This window comes from Chlorocebus sabaeus, chromosome 20 (genome assembly GCF_047675955.1).
Source record: "Chlorocebus sabaeus isolate Y175 chromosome 20, mChlSab1.0.hap1, whole genome shotgun sequence".
NCBI classification, from domain to species: domain Eukaryota; kingdom Metazoa; phylum Chordata; class Mammalia; order Primates; family Cercopithecidae; genus Chlorocebus; species Chlorocebus sabaeus.
In genome coordinates, this window is record NC_132923.1 from 40,603,337 (window position 1) to 40,628,041 (window position 24,705).

The following is a 24,705-nucleotide window of genomic DNA, read 5'->3' on the forward strand; positions in this document are numbered from 1 at the left end:
TTTAGAGACAAAAGAATGAAAAGCAACATAAAAAACCTCTACAAAATATGGATCTGTGTGAAAAGCCCAAACCTATGATTGGAGTACCTGAAAGAGATGGGGAAAATGGAACTGCGTTGGAAAACACACTTCAGGTTATTATCCAGGAGAACTTCCCCCACTTAGCAAGACAGGCTAACATTCAAATTCAGGAAATACAGAAAATACCATAAGATACTCCATGAGAAGATCAACCCCAAGACACATAATCATCAGATTCTCCAAGGTCAAAATGCAGTAAAAAAATGTTAAGGGCAGCCATAGAGAAAGGCTAGATGACCTACAAAGGGAAGCCCATCAAACTAACAGTGGGTCTCTCAGCAGAAACCCTACATGCCAGAAGAGAGTGGGGCCAATATTCAACATTTAAAAGAAAAGAATTTTCAACACAGGATTTAATATTCAGTCAAACTAAGCTTCATAAACAAAGGAGAAATAAGATCCTTTCCAGACAAGCAAATGCTGAGGGATTTCATCACCACCAGGCCTGCCTTGCAAGAGCGCCTGAAGGAAACACAAAATATGGAAAGGAAAAACTGGTACCACCCGCTGCAGAAACACACCAAAATGTAAAGACCAATTACACTATGAAGAAACTGCATCAATTAGTGTGCAAAATAACCAGATAGCATCATAATAACAGGATCAAATTCACAGGTAACAATACTAGCCTTAAATGTAAATGGATAAATGCCCCAATCAAAAGACACAGACTGGCAAATTGGATAAAGAGTCAAGACCCATCAGTGTGCTGTATTCCGGAGACCCATCTCATGTGCAAAGACACATATAAGCTCAAAATAAAGGGGTGGAGGAAAATTTACCATGCATATGGAAAGCAAAAAAATAAAAAATAAAATAAAAAAGAGCCAGGGTTGTAATCCTAGTCTCTCACAAAACAGACTAAACCAAGAAAGATCAAGAAAGACAAAGAAGTGCAATACATAATAGTATGGGGATCAATTCAACAAGAAGAGCTACCTTAAATATATATGTACCCAATACAGGAGCATCCAGACTTATAAAACTAATTCTTAGACACCTACAAGGAGACTCAGACTCCCACACAATAATAGCGGGGGACTTTAAAAACCCACTGTGAATATTACACAGATCAATGAGACAAAAAATTAACAAGGCTATTCTGACTTGAACTCAGTTCTAGATCAAATGGACCAAATAGACATCTACAGAACTCTCCACCCCAAATTAACAAAATATACATTCTTCTCAGTGCCACATGACACTTATCTTTTTTTTTTTTTTGAGACAGAGTCTCACTCTGTCACCCAGGCTGGAGTGCAGTGGTGCGATCTCAGCTCACCCTAAGCTCCACCTCCAAGGTTCACACCATTCTCCTGATTCAGTTTCCCAAGTAGCTGGGACTACAGGCACCCACCACCACGCCTGGCTAATTTTTTGTATTTTTAGTAGAGACGGGGTTTCACCATGTTAGCCAGGATGGTCTCAATCTCCTGACCTCATGATCCACCCGCCTTAGCCTCCCAAAGTCCTGCAATTCTAGGCGTGAGACACTGCTCCTGGCAGGCACTTATCCTAAAATTGACCACATAATTGGAAGTAAAACACTCCTCAGCAAATGCAAAAGAACAGAAATCATAACAAATAGTCTATCAAATCACAGTGCAATCAAATTAGAACTCAGGATTAAGAAACTCACTCAAAACCACACAACTACATGGAAATTGAACAACCTGCTTCTGAAAGACTCCTGGATAAATCATGAAAGCAAGGCAGAAATAAAGAACTCCTTTGAAATCAATGAAAACAAAGAGACAATGTACCAAAATCTCTGGGACATAACTAAAGTAGTGTTAAAAGAAAAATTTATAGTACGAAATGCCCACATCAGAAAGCTAGAAAGATCTCAAATTGACACCTAATACCACAATTAAAAGAACTAGAGAAGCAAGAGCGAACAAATGCAAAGGTTAGCAGAAGACAAGAAATAACTAAGATCAGAGCAGAACTGAAGTACATAGAGACATGAAAAACCCTTCAAAAACTCAATGAATCCAGGAGCTAGGTTTTTTGGGGAAAAAAAAAAAAAAACCGGCTGCTGGCTAGACTAATAAAGAAGAAAACAGAGAAGAATCAAACAGACACAATAAAAAATGATAAAGGGGCTATCACTACTGACCCCACAGAAATACACACTACCATCAAAGAATACTATAAACACCTCTATGCAAATAAACTAGGAAATCTAGAAAAAATGGATAAATGCCTGGACACATACACCCTCCCAAGACTAAACCAGGAAGAAGTTGAATACTTGAATAGGCCAATAACAAGTTCTGAAATTGAGGCAGTAACTAGTAGCCTACCAACCAAAAAAAAAATAAACAAATTCCCAGGACCAGATGGATTCACAGCTGAATTCTAACACACGTACAAAGAGAAGCTGGTACCATTCCTTCTGAAACTATTCCAAACAATAGAAAACCAGAGACTCCTCCCTAAAATATATTATGAGGCCAGCATCATCTTGATACCAAAACCTGGCAGAGACACAACAAAAACAGAAAATTTCAGGCCAATATCCCTGATGAACATTGATGAGAAAATCCTCCATAAAGTACTGGCAAATCAAATCCAGCAGCACATCAAAAAGCTTGTCTACCACAATCAAGTTGTCTTCATTCCTGGGGTGCAAGGCTGGTTCAACATACGCAAATCGATAAACATAATCCATCACATAAACAGAACCAATAACAAAAACGACATGATTATGTCAATATATGCAGAAAAGGCCTTTGATAAATTTCAACATCCTGTTAAAAATTCTCAATAAACTAGGTATTGATGGAACATATCTTGAAATAATAAGAGCTATTTATGACAAACCCACAGCCAATATCATACTGAATGGACAAAAGCTGGAAGCATTCCCTTTGAAAACAGACACAAGAAAAGGATGCCCTCTCTTACCACTCTTATTCAACATGGGTATTGGAAGTCCTGGCCAGGGCAATCAGGCAAGAGAAACAAATAAATTGTATTCAAATAGGAAGAGAGGAAGTCAAATTGTCTGTTTGCAAATGACATGATTCTATATTTGGAAAACCCCATCATCTCAGCCCAAAAACTCCTTAAGCTGCTAAACAACTTCAGCAAAGTCTCAGGATAAAAAATCATTGTGCAAAAATCACAAGCATTGCTTTACACCAATAATAGACAAGCAGAGAGCCAAATCATGAATGGACTCTCATTCACAATTGTTACAAAGACAATAAAATACCTAGGAATATAGCTAACAAGGGATATGAAGGACCTCTTCAAGAAGAACTATAAACCACCGCTGAAGGAAATCAGAGAGGACACAAACAAATGGAAAAACATTCCTTCCTCATGGTTAGGAAAAATCAATATTGTGAAAACAGCTATACTGCCCAAAGTAATTTATAGATTCAATGCTATCCCCATCAAAGAATTAGAAAAAACGACTTTAAATTTCATATGGAACCAAAAAAGAGTCTGTAGAGCCAAGACAATCCTAAGCAAAAAGAATAAAGCTGTAGGCATCATGCTACCTGACTTAAAACTATACTAGAAGTCTACAATAACCAAAACAGTGAGGTACTGGTACCAAAACAGACATGTAGACCAATGGCACAGAACAGAGACCTCAGAAATAACACCACCATCTACAACCATCTGATCTTTGACAAACCTGACAAAAACAAACAATGAGGAAAGGATTCCCTATTTAATCAGTGGTGCTGGGAAAACTGGCTAGTCATATGTAGAAAACTGAAACTAGACTCCTTTCTTACACCTTATACAAAAATTAAGATGGGTTGAAGACTTAAATGTAAAACCTAAAAGCACAAATACCCTAGAAGAAAACCTAGGCAATACCATTCAGAACATAGGCATTGGCAAAGATTTCATGACAAAAATGCCAAAAGCAATGGCAACAAAAGCCGAAATTAACAAATGGGATCTAATTAAACTAAAGGGCTTCTGCACAACTAAAGGAACTAGCATCAGAGTGCACAGGCAACCTACAGAATGGGAGAAAACTTTTGCAATCTACCCATCTGACAGAGGTCTAATATCCAGAGTCTATAAGGAACTTAAACAAATTTACAAGAAAAAAATAAACAACCCCATCAAAAAGTGAGTGAAGGATATGAACAGACGCTTCTCAAAACAAGACATTTATGCAACCAACAAACATATGAATAAAAGCTCACCATCACTAATCATTAGATAAATGCAAATCAAAACCACAATAAGCTACCATCTCACATCAGCCAGAATGGTGATTATTAAAAAGTCAAGAAACAATAGATGCCGGCAAGGTTGTGGAGAAACAGGAAAGCTTTTACAATGTTGGTGGGAATATAAATTAGTTCAAACATTGTGGAAGACAGTATGGCAATTCCTCAGGGATCTAGAACCAGAAATACCATTTGACCCAGCAATCCCATTACTGGGTATATACCCAAAGGAATGTAAATCATTCTACTACAAATGCACACGCACACATATGTTTATGCAGCACTGTTCACAATAGCAAAGACTTGGAACCAACCCAAATGTCCATCAATGATAGATTGGATAAAGAAAATGTGTCACATATACACCATGGAATATTATGCAGCCATAAAATGGAATGAGATCATGTCCTTTGCAGGGACATGAAGCTGGAAGCCATCCTCCTTAGCAAACTATCACAGGAACAGCAGACCAAACACCACATATTCTTATGCATAAGTGGGAGTTGAACAATGAGAACACATAACCATAAAATGTTATGTTTATGGATATGTCGATATTATGAGTAATATCAAAACAGGAAGGAGAATAACACACAGGGTACTACTGGTGGAGGTTTGGGGGCAAGCAGAGGGAAAGCATCAGAACAAATAGTTCTTGCATGTGGGTCTTAAAACCTAGATGATGGGTTGATAGGTGTAGCAAACCAGCGTGGCACACGTATACCTATGTAACAAACCTGCACATTCTGCACATGTATCCCAGAACTTAAAGTAAAATTTTAGAAAAAAGAAATGAAGAGCGGTCAGGATCAAGACCTGCACTGAGGGTCCATTTGAGCTGTGTGGAGCAACAGCCTGTGAATAACTTACAGCAGCCATGAAAGATTGGATAGCTTCTCCTAATACTAGTTCTGCATCCAGGTCTTCAAATTAGCCTCAAGCACTTCAAAACTATGCATATGCATAATATTTGAGGAAAAGCTGAAAACCAAAAATCAAATGGATATCAGCATATCAGCGAATCAATGAAGAAATGTTTCTGGAGACATTTAAATGAAGTCATAAGTCTGTAAAACATTACATGAGAAAATGCTTATGGATGACTGTCATGAACAATAAAGTAGATACAGCAAATGTTATGTTTATGGATATGTCTATATTTACAGTTTTGATATTACTCATAATAATATGGTATAAAATTGAACATAAAAGATGTTATAAGGAGGGTCTTTAAATATATTTTAATGAAGTAGACAATAATAAATCCAAATATATATGTGTTATGCTAAATAAATGCCAATCTGTAAGTTACGATGTAAAGTAAACTAATCAGAGTATTGACTCAGAACTCTGGCTGAAAAAGAATAAACAACATGTAATGAAAGTATTTTATATTTCAAGGCGGCTGTTAAATTAAACATGTAACAATTAACATGTTCAACTTGCACCAATATGTGGTTATTAAATTAAGTATGTCAATGAAGAGCACTTTACATGAAAGTAATTTTGGTATTGTGGTGCCATATGAAAAAGTAAAACCAAGCACCAGAAATTATAAGAATATTATTAGAGAACTATTTGATCACTCTGAAATTGAATACGCCATATGGAAATGAAAGGACAAAATAAAGGAGAAAAAATTTCCTTACAACATAGATAACTGATATGCAAGATTACTTTTCCAAAGGTTAAGAGAAACAGAAATACAGAGATAAATTTGTAAGATGATAAGTGAAGACGCTTTAAAAACGACAGACTTGTTTTCTCCCTCAATTTCGTACACATTCAGGTGAAAAGCTACAAGTGCATTATAACATCAGTTATGAACACAGCATATATAATAAATGCATTAATTCTCAAATACCCTGCATCATGTAGTCACAAAAACTTGGAAAGTATTCATAAATAAAGCGCCATTTCTAGTTTTTAGTAATCAATACAAGTACTTGATTTCAGTTCTCTGCTCCTTTATGTTTGTATTTCCAACTAACTCAGACACTACCTACTTATCCTTTCCTTGGATTTTAGAGATAAACATTCTGCAATGGTTTAGAAAAAAAGATAGTGGATTCTGGGTGTACATCTACCCCTAATTAGGTGTGACTTTGGGAAGGTCATCACAGCTCATGGAACTTTAGTTTCTTTTCTCCTTCCAATGGGGGAGGGGAATATAAAATTGCTAAACTCTAGAAAATTCATGATGTTTGTGTCACTCACAACCAATTTGGTTATATGCCATTTTGAATTATTCAGTAGTCTTCTCAGCTAGATTCTAAGTACCCTAGATATATTTTCCATTACCTAGCACAGTGCTGGGTGATAACTAGCCGTTTTAAAAACACTTCTTGATGGACTAAATGTTTACTGGAAAAATATTGGAAGCCAAGAAAAGACATATTTACTTAGTTGAATATTCTCTGGTCTAGAATTGTCCTCTATCAGCAGTGCGAAACAGGATGGTTGAAGAGTTTGTTTGAAAAGGAAATATTCTCATTATCAATTTAAAATATACTATCTTCCAATCGTTATATTACATTATCTATAACCTAGAGGATTTATTCATGCATAATTTTTTTACACATCTGAAAGTACAATGCACTAATGTGTGACCTACCTACAGAAATAGCAGAAGTCGTTTTAGACAGCCTGGGAAAGGTAGCAAACTTTCAAAATCACATTCATATTTAGTTGGCATATATACAACATTGTGTCTTCTTGTCAGTTCCAGCAATATTATGTCTATGTTAGGAGGAAAAAAAAGCATTCTGCACAATTAACTTCCTTTTTGGCACTGATGAAAGAATTCCATAATCTAAATTTTTGTTTCTTCATAAAGTTCTTCGCTGAGAATGAGCTGAGGTGTTGAAATTGTGATTTAGATACAGAAGGCATCAGCTAGTGTATTAATGTACTTCAAGTGTTGCAGCAAAGTTAAAAGGAAAAAAAGTTAAAAGTACTAAGAAGGTTAGTAGGGTTATCAGAAACATATGGTATTTTTTAAAGTTTTCCTGAATGCAGCAGGGGTTCTGTGGATTCATTAAGGAAAGAAAAATGATGAAGGCAAAATGTGAGTGAGAAGTAAGCTTTTATCTGATGAGTCTTTTCCATCTCATCCCATCTGCCTCAACCTAATCACACTTAGATGTGTTGAAGCTGTCTACAGAGGTTAAATTTATTTTTGAAGTTCAGTAAATAAGGTTATGTCTCTTGAAAAAAAAGTAGCAGACTGTACTATACTAAGTAAAATAGCAGATCCACCTAGTAATGCAAATTTTTTTAGTAAGATAATACATAGGAGAAGTATGGGTTGTGAATAGAATTGTTTGGTTGTTAAATTGAACAGTTCTTTAAAAATCTAAGAGAGGAGCGCCTCTGTCTGGCCAGCACCATCTGGGAAGTGAGGATCGCCTCTGCCCCGCCGCCATGCAACCCACCAGGTGTGAAGTGGCAGCCTTGCGTGTGATCTTTCTGCCCTCCCCAAGTTTGCATTTTCGACAGTAAAGTTTACTTTTAAATGAAAAGATTTAAATTGGGGAAGATTAAAAAATCATAAAAGAATATACACGATAATGGCATTAATAGTTTCATATATAGTCATGCACTATATAATGATACTTCTGTCAATGATGGACTGCATATGACTATAATACAATATTTCATTGTACCTTTTCTGTGTTTAGATATGTTTAGGTACACAAATACCATGTGTCCCAATCAACTATGTGTTCAGTGCAGCAAAATGTTGTACCAGTTTGTATCCTTGGAGAAATAGACTACACCATATATCCTAGGTACATATTAGGCTATTTCATCTAGGTGTGTGTAAGTATACTTTATGGTGTTGATCCAATGACAAAATTGCTTAATTACACATTTCTCAGAAGGTATCCTCATTGTTAAGCAAAGTATGACTGTATTATAAAGTCATAGGTTCACATTAAGCGTTTTCAAGGAGCAAGGGACAATTTTCATTTAGACTAAGTAGAGGAATGTTCTTATTTGTAGTCCATTCTCTCTTCTTGGAAGAAAACATGCTTTCTTCTGCATAATGTCATAAAAATCCAAGCACTTTTCAATTTTGAAATTCTTTTGCTCCAATATTCGTATTCTTCTCCAACACCTCCCTATTCCTCTTCTGCTCTCAAAATACACAGATATCGATAACCTTGGGAAAGCCTGTACTTATCTGAAGCTTTCTTAGTTATGTGCTTCTTGTTAATAAATTTTGAGTGAGTTATCCACTTTTACACAACTCATGCCTAGCCTGATGTCTTCTTCCTCCACTCTTTTGAAGTTGCATTCACAACTTTCATGTGCACAGATTTTGTTTCCCTAACTTGAATATAAGCTTTTGCAGAAGAACCTGTAATAAGTAATTTTGGGGGTTTGGCTACCATTGTACACTGACCTTAAAAAATAAATGAATTAGTTAAATTTATGAGTGGACTTTAAATGCTCAATTGAATCCACACAACTATTAAGATAAGCAAACCACCCTTCATGATAATGAAATACTCTCTGATGTGAGAAATTTTCCCCTATAAGCTAACCCATCTGCCCTTTCTCAGGTGGCAAAAGACTCACTATGTTTTTTTCCTTGTGTATTTGCTGCCAATTTCTAGGAATCCCAGCGAGGAAAACACAGAGTAATAAATGTGAGTAGTGAGTTTCTAATGTCATTGGAAAAGAGGCTGGCACCAAGAGAGAAGCTCAGATTTCCTAGGCAACTGTTAAACAGTACGTAGTTAGTCCCTAAAACGTGTTCTCTAGTACTAAGAAGGCTATGAAAGACTATCTAGATACAGCCCTTAATCTAAAGAAGTTCACACGTTCATAATACAAAAAAGAATACGCAAAGAAACTTTAAAATTATTATTATTATTATTTTTTGAGACGGAGTCTCACTCTGTTGCCCAGGCTGGAGTGCAGTGGCCGGATCTCAGCTCACTGCAAGCTCCGCCTCCCGGGTTCACGCCATTCTCCTGCCTCAGCCTCCCGAGTAGCTGGGACTACAGGCGCCTGCCACCTCGCCCGGCTAGTTTTTTGTCTTTTGGTCAGAAGATCGAGACCATCCTGGCTAACACGGTGAAACCCCGTCTCTACTAAAAAAAAAAAAAAAAAAAAAAAAGATAAAATTATTTTTAAAAGGGATGTCTAAAACCTCTTCTAAAACTGATAGTACTGTTAGCTGCCATACCTAATTTATAGTATTGCTCTGAAGATCACATGGACATGAAAATAATTAAAAACTTAAAATTGCAAACTCTACACACTTGCAAAAAATCTGTCATCATGTCATGTCACATTTTTAGAAGACTTATGAATACCTACAATTAGATAAAGATGTTTATAAATGCCACTACAGATATTTAAAAAAAGGACTTGAAGGCATATAATTTCATGTAATAATCCAACTCGCGAAAGTCAAGGGTAAAGAAAGAATCCTGAAAGCAGCTGGAGAAAAGAAACAAATAACGTAACAATGGAGCTCCAATACAGCTGATGGCAGACTTTTTAGTGGAAGCCTTACAGGCCAGGAGAAAGTGGTATGACATATTTAAAGTGCTGAAGGAAAAAACCTTCTACCTTGAAATAATGTATGTGGTGAAAATATCCTTCAAATGTATAGGAAAAATATTTCCCCAGACAAAAAAAAAGCTGAGAAATTTCATCAACACCAGACCTAACCTACAAGAAATGCTAATGGAAGTATTTCAATCAGAAAGACAAGGATGTTAATAAGCAACAAAAAATCACCCGAATATACAAAATTCACTGGTATAGTAAGTAAACAGTAAAACATAGAATATTATAAAACTGTAGCTATATTATGTAAACTACTCTGATCTTAAGTAGAAAAACTAAATGATGAACCAATAAGATATAAATAGAAACAACAAAAAGTTGAAAAGTGTGGGGGATGGTGAATATACTGTTTGGAATTTCTGTTTTCTTTTCTTTCTCTCTCTCTCTTTCTTTTTGTTTATTTATGTCAACACTATTAGTTGTCATCAGCTAAAAATAACAAGTTATAATGTAATATTTGCAAGACTCATGGTAACTTCAAATAAAAAAACATACAACAGTCCCACAAAAAACAAAGAGCAAGAAAATAAATTCTACCAGCAGAGGAAATCACATTTACTAAAAAGAAGACAAGAAGCAGCAAAGAAGAAAGAGAAGAACAGAAAGCCACCTGAAAACAAATAATAACAAGGCAGAAGTAAGTCCTTACTTATGAATAATAACATATAATGTAAATAGACTAAATTCTTCAATCAGAAGACATACAATGATTGAATGGATTTTTTAAAAAAAGACCCAATGATCTGTTGCCTACAAGAAATACACTTCACTATAAAGGCACATATGGAGTGAAATTTTTTAAAAATGGAAAAAGATATTCCACGCCAAAGGAAACCAAAAAAGAACAGGAATAGCTATACTTATATCAGACAAAATAGATTTCAAGACAAAAGCTGTGAGAAGCAGCAAAAAACATCACTATATGATGATAAAATGGTGAATTCAGCAAGAAGAAATAACAATTTTAAATATATATGCAGCCAACACTGGAGCAACCAGAGGTATAAAGCAAATATTATTGAGAGATAGAACCTAATACAGTAACAGTTTGAGAGCTTAACACCCTGCTTTCAGCATCGGACACAGCTTCTAGACAAAAAAAAATCAACAAAGAAACATTGGACTTAATCTGATATATAGACCAAATGGACCTAATAGATATTTACAGAACATTTCATCCAATGGCTGTAAAATACACATTCTTTTCCTCAACACATTGATCATCCTCAGTGAGGATGGTCTTATAAGACCTCATATTAGGCCACAAAACAAATCTTAAGACATTCAAAAAAATTGAAGTAATATCAAGCATATTCTCTGACCACAATGGAATAAAATTAGAAATCAATAAAAAGAGGGATTTTAGAAACTATAGAAACACATGGAAATTAAACAATATGATTCTGAATGATCAGTGTATCCATGAAGAAATTAAGAAGGAAATTGAAAAATTCCTTGAAACGAATGATAATGAGAAACACAGCATACCAAAACCTATGGGATATAGCAAAAGTAGTACAAAGAGGGAAGTTTGTAGCTATAAGTCTTTCCACACAAAAAAGAAGAAAATCTTCAGATGGACAACCTAATAATGCATGTTAAAGAACTAGAAAAACAAGAGCAGACCAAACTCAAAATTAGTAAAGGAAAAGAAATAATAAAAATCAATGCAGAAATAAATGTATTTGAAATGAAAAATAATATAAAAGACTACATAAAACAAAAAGTTTGTTTTTGAAAAGCTAAACAAAATTGACAAACCTTTAGCCAGACTAAGAAAAAGGAAAATACCCAAATACATAAAATTGGAAATGAAAAAAGAGACATTCCAACTGATACTGCAGAAATTCAAAGGATCATTAGTGGTTACTATGAGCAACTACCTACTAATAAATTGGAACCCCCAGAAGAAATAAATAAATTCCTAGATGCATGCAACCTATCAATATTGAACCATGAAAAAATTCCATAACCTGAACAGACCAATAACAAGCAACAAGAGTGAAGCTGTATAAAGCCTCCCAGCAAAGAAAAGCCTGGGACCCAATAACTTTACTGCTGAATTCTACCAAACATTTTAAAAAGAACTAATACAAATACTACTCAAACTATTCTGCAAAATAGAGGAGGAAGTACTTCCAAACTCATTCTATGAGGTCAACATTACCCTCCTACCAAAATCAAAGACAAATTTTTAAAAATGATAGATCAATGCCACTGATGAATATTGATGCAAACATTTCCAAAAAAAACTAGCAAACAAAATTTAAAAGAAAAATTGGAATACGGGATCACATCAAGTTAAAAAGCTTCTGTACAGTAAAGGAAACAATCAACAAAGTGTAGACAACCCACAGAATAGGAGAAAATATTTGCAAACTACCCATTTGACAAGGGATTAATAACCAGAATATATAACGAGCCCAGACAACTCTATAGGAGAAAATCTAATAATCCAATTAAAAATGGACAAAAGATCTGAATAGACATTTATCTAAGGAAGACATACAATTGAAAAACAGGCATATGAAAATGTGCTCAACATCATTGACCATAAGAGAGATGCCAATCAAAACTACAATGAGATATCTCACTCCAGTTAAAATAGGTTTTATCCTAAAGTTAGGCAATAACAAATGCTGGCAAGGATGTGGAGAAAAGGAAACACTTGTACACTGTTGGTGAGAATGTAAATTAGTACCACAACTATGGAGAACAGTTTGGAGATTCCTCAAAAAACTAAAAATAGAACTATCATATAATCCACCAATCCCACTGTTGAGTATGTACTCAAAAGAAAGGTAATCAGTATATCGGATACCTGCACTCCCATGTGTATTGCAGCACTATTCACAATAGGAAAGATTTGGAAGCAATCTAAGTGTCCATCAACAGATGAATGGGTAAGGAAAATGTGGTACATATACACAATGAAGTACTATTCTGCCAAAAAGAAGAAGAACGAGGAGGAGGAGGAGGAGGAGGAGGAGGAGGAGGAGGAGGAAATCTCATCATTTGCAACAAAGTGGATAAAATTGGAGTTCATTATGTTAAGTGAAATAAGCCAGACACAGAAAGATAAACTTCATATGTTCTTACTTATTTGTGGGATCAATAAAATTGAACTCATGGAGATAGAGAGTACAAGGATGATTACCAGAGGCTGGGAAGGATACTGGAGGAGTCGTAAGGGAAGTGGGGATGGTTATTACGTACAAAAATGTAGTTAGAAAGAATGAATAAGAACTAGTGTTTGTTAGGGCAACAAGGTAACTATAGTAAAAATAATTTAACTATACATTTAAAAATAACTAAAAGGGTATAACTGGATTGTTTGTACCACAAAAGATAAATGCTGGAGTTGATGAATACCATTTACCCTGATGTGTTTGTAACGCGTTGCATACCTGTATCAAAATATGTCATATAATCTCATATATATATAAATATATATACCTACAATACATTCAGAAAAATAAAAAAAATGACCAAATTAAGAGTTTATCTAATCTGTTTGACGCTTTCTATTGACAACTCTAAAAATTATTTTTGTGTTAAAACATATTTTTAAACTACACAGTGTTCCTTTTTTCTTCTTCAGTAGAGAGTAGGTGCATAGCCTTAGTCATAGTAACTAAAGAGATGGATTTAAATACTTCCAGAGACTTGATCACTTTTGAATTATATATTAGTAGGTAATTATTTCAAGTAACTTTTGTCCTTTCACATACATTGAATTACAATATACAAAACTCATCTTTAAGAGTCGTCTTTTTGTTCAGCTACCATTAATGCTACATTTATTCTCCTAACATCATTATAAACTGTATACATGAACTTTTAGCACTGGAAAGAAGTTAAAATGTAAAATGAAATATAGGATCACAAATCCCAAAGTGAGAAGAGATCTTAGAAGCACTCTAGTCCAATGATAAGACATGAAGCAGTGAATTTCTTTGATCACATCCCAAATATGTTATGATCTAACGCTACTTGGATCACCTCTAGTGGCACAATAGTGTCCTAATTAGCCTGGGGTTCTGCAATTTTCTATACAAGAGGAAGAGGTATTCTTTTAAAAGTTAGCTCATCATTCCTTGGCTCAAACTCCTTCTTTTGTCACTTAGGTCATTCTAAATTTTTTACCTGGAATGTCCTATATAATCTACAACACCTTCCAAAGTCTCTAATCTCATCTTCTACTACTTTCTCTTTTGGTTATTCAAATTCAGCGACTGATACTTGATATTCCTCAACTACTGACACTTGATATTCCTCAAATCCACTGAGCACACTTATACCTCAAGGTCTTTGCTCTTCCTTTAGCCTGTAATACTTTCCTTCCTAATAACACAAGGCCCTGTACCTAACTTTTTTAAGGATTCTGCAAAAATGTCATCTTAGCAAAAAGTTTTTCTTAAACTCTTCATAAATTGTCAGTCCCTCCAATTCCCTATCACTTTTTTACCTTAATTTTTCAGTGTAGCAATATTTATTTATGTATGCTTATATTACATTATACACACATACTTAATTATATTTATTATCTGTCTCACTCAGCTAGAATGGAAATTCCACGAGGGCCTAGGATTTGTGTGCTCTGTTCACTCATGACTGTAGTGTAGAAAAGTCCCTCACCTTTGGTTTGATGATCAAAAATTAATGCTTGAATGAAAGGAAAACTCATTACCTCATGAGTGGGCCCGCTATCTTTTAGACAGATTGAATGATTAGAAAATTATTTGTTAAGCTAAAAAAAAAAAAACTTTCTGCCTCCAATAGACCTTTCTTGCCTATGGAATTCACCCTACCTTCTGAGTGACCAAAGTCAACTCTAAATGTCTACTCTCACCCTGCAAAAACCCTTCAAATATTAAAATAAAGATGCAAATCACTCCTGACTAAAGACTATCAGTTCTTTTAGTCATTCACCAAATGATGTAGATTTAAATGTATTTATCAATTGCGTCATCCTCCCCTGGATACATTCTAATTCACTATTTTTCCAACTGTAGGCCATGACTTTGAAATGGGCCATAAAATAAATATATTGGTTCAGTGTGAGGGGGTAGTATAGGGTCGTGGTTAAAAGTACAACCATTGGATGATGCAAGTTCAGGCACTTTTTAATGTGTAACTTTGGGCAAGTGACTTTACCTCTACTTATCTCAGGCTCCTCATTTTTAAAATAAAGATAATGATAACTGCATCTGCCTTATAGGACAATTATGAGAATTGAGGCTTAATACATGAATGCTAAATAGTGAGCCCTCCAAAACTAGCTGCCCTGTGGGAGCCATACCACCAAAGAGGAGAGAGAGGGAAAGAACGAAGCTTTTCTGACAGGCAGCAGAATCTAAGCTATGCCTTACTTTTCCAGGTACAGTTAGAAAGGAGAAAGGGAAAGTAAGAACAAAGCTGGGTGTCCTCTCACCTCAGTAGGGAATGGCCAGTCCTTCTTATCACTCTGACACTGTAAGAGTGGGTGAGACAAGGTTATCTAAAAAGGAAAGCATTTAGCACTGGCAATGAAAGATTTTTTTTAACGTTTTGCTATCCAGCCAAGTTAAAAATACCATGCATAATCTTAAGATTTAGTTCCATTATCATTCATATTACAAATGACGTCTATTTAGGTCACAAGGCAGGACTCATAAAGGGAAAAATATCAAGTAAATGCAATAATATTATCCCTAATGGATTTTAAAGTGATGAACTCCAGTTTCTAGAGTTCAGTTACATGAAGTTGTGTGTTAAATACTCTTTCTTCTTAAAGACTTGTTTTAAAGAAGCTTCACTGTCTCAGTCCATCATTGACCTCTTCCACACTCCTAAATGTACTAAATAGTAATCACTACGCTATTTTTATAGGAAGTTAAAATAATCAGAGGGGTATATCATAGGTTTATATAAGCACTAGTTTTTTACTTGGAGCTGAGAATTTTAGATTAACTCTGGTCTACTCCCTGGAGACAGGGCCCCTTTCATGGCTACCAAGCCAGTTTTTGATGAAGCCTTATAAACTGAATTAAGACACAGCTTTTCTGAGAACCAGCACTCCTGGGAAAAGAAACAAGGAAGTTCTCTCCCTTTTTCCAAGGGATTAACAACCTGCAAATGAGAAAATACATCACAGTGCTCTCTGAAGCCTCCTCTTCCATCCCAATGCTGATTTTCACACTTTCAAGAGCAACTCACACAAATTCCAGAACTCTTGCTTTTAGTATTACTTTCTTGAGAGTCCTGTTTGAGCTTTCTTTTATTCACTATTTTTTCATTATAAAATAGTGAAGCATCTTATGTGATTGTTGTTGTTTTGGCATCATTGCATTTAGCTCTTCTACTAGATCTCTATGTTTGAGCTTTTTAGGTTTCTCATCTGCCTTGCTTTGAAGACGTCCCAGCTGGTTATTCCAACTCAAGGAGCCCCTTCATTCTGCACAAACTACACAGCACTGTCAGGTTCCTCATCTGCTAATCACGCTCCAGTGAACAGAATCTTTCAATGATTCCCTTCTCCTGACTGAAAATATACCAAATCTCAGAGGTTCTACCATCAGGAATCAAACAATCCCATCTCGCACTGTGTTCTAATTCCTCATCCATGTAGATCAGTTTCTGAAACATCAATTTTATGTTTTTGTTCATGTCATTTCCTGCACCTAAATATCCCTCCACTTCACCTTCAATTTTCTCTTTCATTTAAATTCTATAGAACCTTGTAATCGAATATTTTTATGGCAAACTCTCTCCACTCATTTCTCAAGCCTGAAGTTATCCTCCTCTCCTCCAGACCTCCCAGAACTTTGCTTGTACCTCTCTTAAACACATTTTATGTTCAACCCCACATGAAGACTGTAGGTGACACATGTGCCTCTTTTACCAACTGAAAATATTTTGGGAAATAAAATATTTGGGAAATAAAATATTGGGAAGCAAAATATTTTGCTTAATTTGATGTCCTTCCATATGTCTAACACACTTCCTGCCACATAATGTATTTTTCTGCCCAATAATAACAAAAAAAGAATGTTCCTTTTGTCCATTAGATACTAGAGTGTGAGCTGCCCGAGACCAGAAGAAACAAGTCTACAGTGATCATTTTCTTCAACCAGCTGCCTAACACGGTACCTAGAACAGAAAATGCTTAATAAATGTTTGCTGACTCAAAAAGAAAAACAAAAACACCTGCAACCCTATCCAGTGAACTTTTTATAGAATTACTAAAAACAGTATTGCAACACAGAAATTCAGATACCAGCCCTTATTATGTCATTTAAGTAGAAGGAAAATCATCCACAAAAGTAAAAGCCTTCACAACCAACTTTCTTAGTTTGCTTCATACAGAAATACAAGCTTTGTGATCTGTCTTTTGAAAGGAGAAGAAAATGTCTGGGGTGTTTTCTGTGTATCCCTTTTCAATGTAACTTGGTCAGACATCCTTTTTACAAGCATCCCAACTTACTCATATACAGATTTGCACACAGTACAATGGCCACTAGTACATAAGCAAAATAGGAAAGAAGAAAGAAGGTGGAATTTCAAAAGTTTTGTTTCTTGCAGGTTGTTGAGGACATTCACATCACCTAAAGCAATTGTTTGAAATGCTTGTTCCCCAGTGCTGTAAAGAAATACCACTTGAACATTTATTTAGTCAGGCCATTTTTACTTCCTGCAGAAAGGGTACACTTGCCAGCAGTTTTGCCACAAGAGTACACCAAGCAAAGGAGACAGGGTCATTTATAACCTGATGTGTCCACTCGACTGCTGTTTCCGGTTTCCATTGGCTGGAATGGGACCTCACATTCTGTATTTGTCCTGACTGGCTAGCAACTTAGAACTATTTAAAAGAGGCGAAGGTAGAGGAGAACAAAGGAAGGAGGAAGTAACTTGTGGAATGCCGAGAAAGATAAAAACACTTTAAAATAAGGAAGAGGAACAGGCTATGACCTAATCCCTCCTCAGACCAGTCTAAGCATGCCAGGGCAAATATTTAGGCTAAATTGTGGCAGCTAAGAACATAAAGTACACTGATTTCCTTATTACAGCTAGCAGATATTTAAGAATGTTAGCACAGGTCTTTGAATAAATTTTGCTTCTGAGAGAAGTTACTATTTATTCCTATTTAGACGGAGAGGAAAGTCATTGAAGACGAACCTCTACTTTACTTTTTATACAATCAAGGCTATTGTCATCATGCTACTGAGGCATTTTCCCCCAACATTCTATTTTTTTTAATTTGCTACTGAATTTTCTTTGGCTCTACTATTTATGCTTAGAAAAAAAAAATCAATTCTTTCCCTTTTATTGAAAAATTATGTACAACAAATTATAACTATAACCCAATCTACAAGGTTTAATATAGGCTGCTTTGATTTACTGTCCCATTCATAATCTGCTGACGATTAGCCTCCTTGGAAACAATTCACTCCCTTGTCTAAGTGATATCAAGGTGTTTGTTTTTAATATGTCCAAAATCCTCCTATGGACAAATGCATTATTAAAGAATTATATTTTAATTTATTTTCATGCAGTGCTTTTGATGGGCATTTGCATTAACACAATATGATTATGTTTCTTTACACTAGTATCTATTCAAATCGGAAATTACCTGCACATACAATCTCAGATGGTGGTCAAAAATTGTACAAAGAAGTAAGAATAGGACTCCTTAATATCATACAGCCCTGCTGCTCATCAATGAGGCTTTTTCTGTTCTAATGCTTTTGTCATGTATATGAAAGTCATTATGTAGTTTAGAAAACAGAAGATGAAGTGAAAGAGGAAGATCAGGGACCTAGAATGCATTAATATTCCACCAGCATCAAAGATATTTCCCTCGAGGGGCTCCTACAGGCCACGCTGTTATTACAGTGCCTATCCATTATCTTGTGCTGTTCTTGGTATTAAGACAATAATGGAGAGAATAGGATTATGTGCAGATGATAGGAAATGTGAAGGCAATTCAGCAAGATAGGAAATGAATGGAGACATGATTCTTTCATCGAAGCCAGGGATGGTTTAGCATAGCGTAAGAGAGAAGATAAATGAAGCAAAATGAAATCTTTACAGGTTAGCCAGGGTAAAATGAGTGTTTTCATATAATCCTATGAGTTTAACCTTCTTGATAGAAAATGCCACGGCATCTTTCTTTAAAATCCAAGTATACGTGCCTTAGGAGATGATCTGTTTTTGTTCTGAAATTTCACTTGTTGGAAAAGCTGTCCAGTGCTTACATGGTCAGAAGGTGGCCTGAAGGAGTGGCATAACCTTTTAATTCACTCCCATCACTGAGAAATTCGGGCTGTTATTTAAGATTCCCCGGTGGAAAAGACAAGCCTAGCAACTCTCCTGACCCATCTCTTGCCAAACAATGCCTAGTAATCAAGAGAGCAATAAACTGAGCACCAGACAGGAGAGTTCTATTATGAAAAATGCTTAATCTAGTTTCTCGGAGCCTCCATTTCTTTTGACACGAACCCTTCCTGTCCACACACACACACAAGCAGACGCAATCATCCAGACAGACTTTGAAAACAGCAAAGAAAAGCCCTGGCTTTTTAAAAAGATCACCTCTATTGGATGCCCAAGGCTAATGTGACTCAAAGGTTGGCATTTCATGATGATGGTGGAGAAACAAGAACGGCAGATTGTGTCATTTGCAGACAGGGCACTGGTATCAATCAATGTTTCTGTTTATTTAAAAAAAAGAGAACATTTAATTAAATGAAGGCACACTCATCTACAGACCATATGACAGGGCCAGAGAGAGTGCTTTCTCTGTGTTCACATACTCTGCTTACTCTTCAAACACTGCATTTGATCCTGATTTAAATTGGATAGAAATTCAACCAAACTGGGATCAACAATATAATAACATCCTCTAACTCAAAGAGTTACCAAGGGGAATTGAAGAGAAAATATTAGAGGAAATCAGGATGTAGACACAGTGTATCTATAAGCTTGTCTAAGAAGGTGAAAGCTGTGGATATCCAGGCTGCATATGAAATGTCGATTAATACATCCTGCATGGAATTGCGCTGCAGGAAACACTACTTAGTTCTACATTCATTCTTTAGAAACATGGTTGAAAACTAGTTAAAAAATAACTACATGACTATATAGATAGGTGCGTGTACATACTAAACACACACACACACAAACACACATATACACACCTGAAGAAAAAGCAAGCAACAAGATCAGGAGGAAAAGATATTTATGAATTTTCCTCCAAAGCATGGCCCTGCTATCTATATAGGGAAAAAAAATGCATATATAAAGAGAAAATGTAATCAAGACCTTGGACAGCTTTTGGACCTTTTCTTTCCCCTCCCCCAGCCCTTTCTGGGCTCTTTGGCTCGCCTTCCTGGTTTTCTGGTTTTAAAAATGGCTCCATACTGCTCTCTGCTGCTGGTTTATAATTTTCTACTTGAAAGCTCAGAGCCATTCCTGCTGCTCTGACTGTATATCAGGTCTTGATTGGAGTGCATACCTAATGGGACTGTGTCCTAATTTGAAACAAGGCAGACTAGTAGCCCATAGATTTGGACTGCCAAATCCAGCTTCCTGGCTATATTTTTTTCCTTCAAATTATCTGGACTCTTTGACCTTATGAAAATCTAATACCAGCCACGGAATCACTTAAATTTTAAAAATAGCCCTGTTAAGGAAATGATGCATTATTGAGAATCCCACTGTAGGATTCATGTCTCTTGGAAAATGAGGTAGAAAGGAGAGGACATTCTGGTGATGGCTGTAGTGACTAATTAATATCACCTCTTAATAACCACATCACATTGAATGCAATTTCAAATAAGAAAACTAATAAAATAATACACGTGTGATAGAGCCCAGAACAAGGTATGCACTCAATTAATAAGAGATTCGGATCAAATCTAAGCAACTGAATATCCAATAAAGAATTTTAATTTGGGGAAAAAAGTTAACCTTAGGGAAAAGATATTTCAAACATTAAAGTATCAGAGAGTGTTTCGCTCCCCTCTTTGAAAGTATAAAAATAAAAAAAGACTGATTTACTTGCTTATTTATTGTAATGCAAAATGCCAGAATGGGCCAGGTGCAGTGGCTCATGCCTGTAATCTAAGCACTTTGGAAGGCTGAGTGGGTGGAACATTTGAGGTCAGGAGTTCGAGATCAGCCTGGCCAACGTGGTGAAAGCCCACCTCTACTAAAAATACAAAAATTAGCTGAGTGTGGTGGCAGGTATCTGTAGTTCCCAGCTACTCGGGAGGCTAAGTCAGGAGAAACCCTTGAACCCAGGAGATGGAGATTGCAGTGAGTCAAGATTGTGTCACTGCACTCCAGCCTGGGTGACAAAGAGAGACTCTGTCTCCAGGAAAAAAAAAAAAAAAGAAAAAAGAAAGAAAGAAAAAGAAACTGCCAGAATGTTAGGATTTTACCAAATACTACATTATTTTACAGAGAATAATAAATTCAAGCACAAAAATGTTTAGCAGGGAGCTTATTCAATGATAACACATTCTTTCATCTGGAAATAAAGGTGATTATGAAAGACACTTAACAGCTGTAATTGGAAGTTGCAATGTGCGCCAATATGACCACACGACTTAATCCAAGAGCACGTGGTTCAATTGCATGACCTGGTTTGACAGACAGGAAGTTGTTTGAATCCATGTTATAATTTGAATCACATCTAAAGCAAACAACCCTATTACCCTGCTCAACAGAAACATAAAGGAAGGAAATGAAAAGGACGATGGGAAGTAATATGTGACATTGATGGGTTTCATTTACCAGGGCCTTTACTCTTGAAATCCACTGTAATCTAGAGAGATGCTGTTGCGTAGACACCCCACAGAATCCGGATGGACTCCAACCCAAAATTTGCTTTTGGCATTGAGACTGGTAACACCACTCACACATTAAAAGAGGGTGAAAAGGTTTATAACTCGCATTATGAAGCTTTCTGTGGAATGCAGGCTACTCATAATCAGGAAAATGGCTTGATAGAGCAAGGAAAAGAGACTGGTTTGGAGTTTTTATGGTATTTAGGGGAGGGGCTAGGCTGAGGCTTCCCACATGTGGTTTGAACTTCCTGCGGATGCCAAAGTGGGGAGAACGTCTTCTTATAAGCGTGCTCAAAGGTGGGACAGAAGAGGAAGGAAGAAAGGGGAATTGAGGCATAAAAGCTGTCAGCAGTCAAACATCAGAAAACGAAGTCAGACTGTTCTAAAAGCCTTTGTCTTATATTAGCAGTTCTGATTTATTAGATGATGGTGCAAAGCTCTCCAAACATCATCCAGTCAATACTGAGGGCAGATACCTCTCTGAATTCATACTCGGAAGGTAGCCTCTAAAAGATAATAAGAATCAGTTCACTCTAAGGTACTGAGGGCTTTGGATCCTAGTTTTTGAAGTAAAACAAAAATACACAGAGAGAGACTGAGAGAGAGAAAACAGATTTTGTTTTGTAAACACCTTTATCCAAGTAATTTTGTTCAACAAACATGTATTGATGTGCCCGGCTCTGTTCTGGGTGAACTTTATGAATAATATACTGGTTCTGTCCTCAAGGAGTTTTCAGTCTACAGGTAAAGAACACATTCATAAATAAATAATTCCAATATTGGCAATGTTAGAAGTATATATGAAGGACAGAAGGAACGGAGAGTGTTATTATCTCTGTCCTGAAGGCTGAAGAAATCAGAGAAAGTTTCAGAAAGCAGGATCTTCAACAATAGATGGAAGATTACCAGGCAAATAAGAAAGCAAAGAGGATTTGAGGCAAAGAAAAACACCATGGTAAAGGAACAAAAGTATAAAATGCCTTGGCATTTTCAGCTAACTATAAATAGTTCAATATCACTAATGCAGGTAAGGAAGGTGGTAACCAAAAATGAAATTGAAGAAGCAGCATAGCCCAGGGGATGGAGGAATTGCCCAGTCTTGGGAAAATACTTGGATTTCGTTCAACATCTGTTTTAATAGCTTTCCACTTCTTTGATTATGTATTTCTAGCAGTACACAAATGTTCTTATTAATCCCCATTATAGGTACATAAATTTCCTTAATTATTTATACATATTAATATCATTTACAGATATCTTGACACACTAGCATTTACAATTTCATCATTAGCAGTATCTCTAAGCTGATTCTACTCAAGTATGTGGCTATCACCAAGACATAAACAATATCAATTATTTCATTAAGTCAAAAAGAATTGTTTGAAAACAGAAAATAATAACTGGAACTTAAGGTTAAAAACAGAAGACCCAGCAGCTTGAAAACTCTCCTGGAAACAATCTACTCATTTTTGAAAGTTTATTAAGCCATGATATCAGTTGATTTTCATTTCTCTTAGAAACCTGCATAAGCAAGCAATCTTCCCTGGCAAAGGGAGAAGATCTGAATTCTCTATAAATAGATGTAGTACTTGTAAGGCTTGGAGTTTATACAATTTATTCCCTTATAAAAAAGAATAAATAGGCCAGGCGTGGTGGATCATGCCTGTAATCCCAGCACTTTGGGAGGCCGAGGCAGGCGGACCACGAGGTCAGGAGGTCGAGACCATCCTGGCTAACACGGTGAAAACCCGTCGCTACTAAAAATACAAAAAATTAGCCAGGTGAGGTGGCGGGCGCCTGTAGTCCCAGCTACTCAGGAGGCTGAGACAGGAGAATGGCATGAACCTGGGAGGCGAAGCTTGCAGTGAGCCAAGATCGCAGCACTGCACTCCAACCTGGGAGACAGGGCGAGACTCCATCTCAAAAATAAATAAATAAATAAATAATTTTGCAAATTTTACAATTTATAATTATATAACATATTACTAGGACTATCCTCCAATCTTTGGAAGTGATTCATGTATGTGAGGGAGTCTGCAAATTATGTTTTAGTAGATGACAATTAAATCTCTCACTGCTGCTGCCATTATCCTGGGCTCTCCAGAGGTCAACCTGACTGTTCCATCTTAATTTGCAAGAAAGCTGAGTTTCATGAAAATCTACATCAACTTTATGGTGAAAAATTTCTTGTCACCAAAAGACTGAAATAAAACACTTGAAAAATAATGGACCAACACACAAAAAATTGGGCTATTTGCTTTTGGAACTGTTTTACTAGCATTACTCAAAACTTAAAAATGACAACATTAAAGATGACATGAGCAACAAGAATAACAATGTCAATGCCAATTTCATAAAGATACTGCAGCATTGTACAATATAGTTGGGATCTAAAGTCATGTTAGAAAACTGCTTAGGAGCCATTTCTCTTCCAACTATTTATAAGTAATAAATGTGTATGATAAATAAAATATATTATTAAATTTTCAAATAAATATTTGCTGCAAACACTATGCACTGATTTCATGCAATATGTTCAATAACATTTGAGGTGAAGTCCTACAGCAGGAGACCCTGGCAACTGTTTCACTCCATCTAAAATAACCCTGTAGCAGAGAACCTTCCACTTGAAAAGGAATGTATGACATATTATAAATTGCCATTTAAAAACAAAGCATGCAGTAGTTGAGAACATGTACATCAAGCTCTACGTGATATACTTCTTTACTTTTTTTTGCTCCACACTTCTAGTAGACAAGTGATGCTACAAAGAAACGTCTACATTACTGTGCATTATGCTTAAATAGTAATTGTCATGTATATGTTATTATAGTTTTTCTGCAAAAATCACTAAAAATTGGTATTTTACCAAATGTACATGTTACCTATTATTATTTTTTTCCTATCTGTTATGTGGTATCAGGTACCAAGAAGTATAACCAAACAGACGCACAGACTTACTATGTGAAGGATTGTTTTTACACTGAATCCAGACGTGTCAT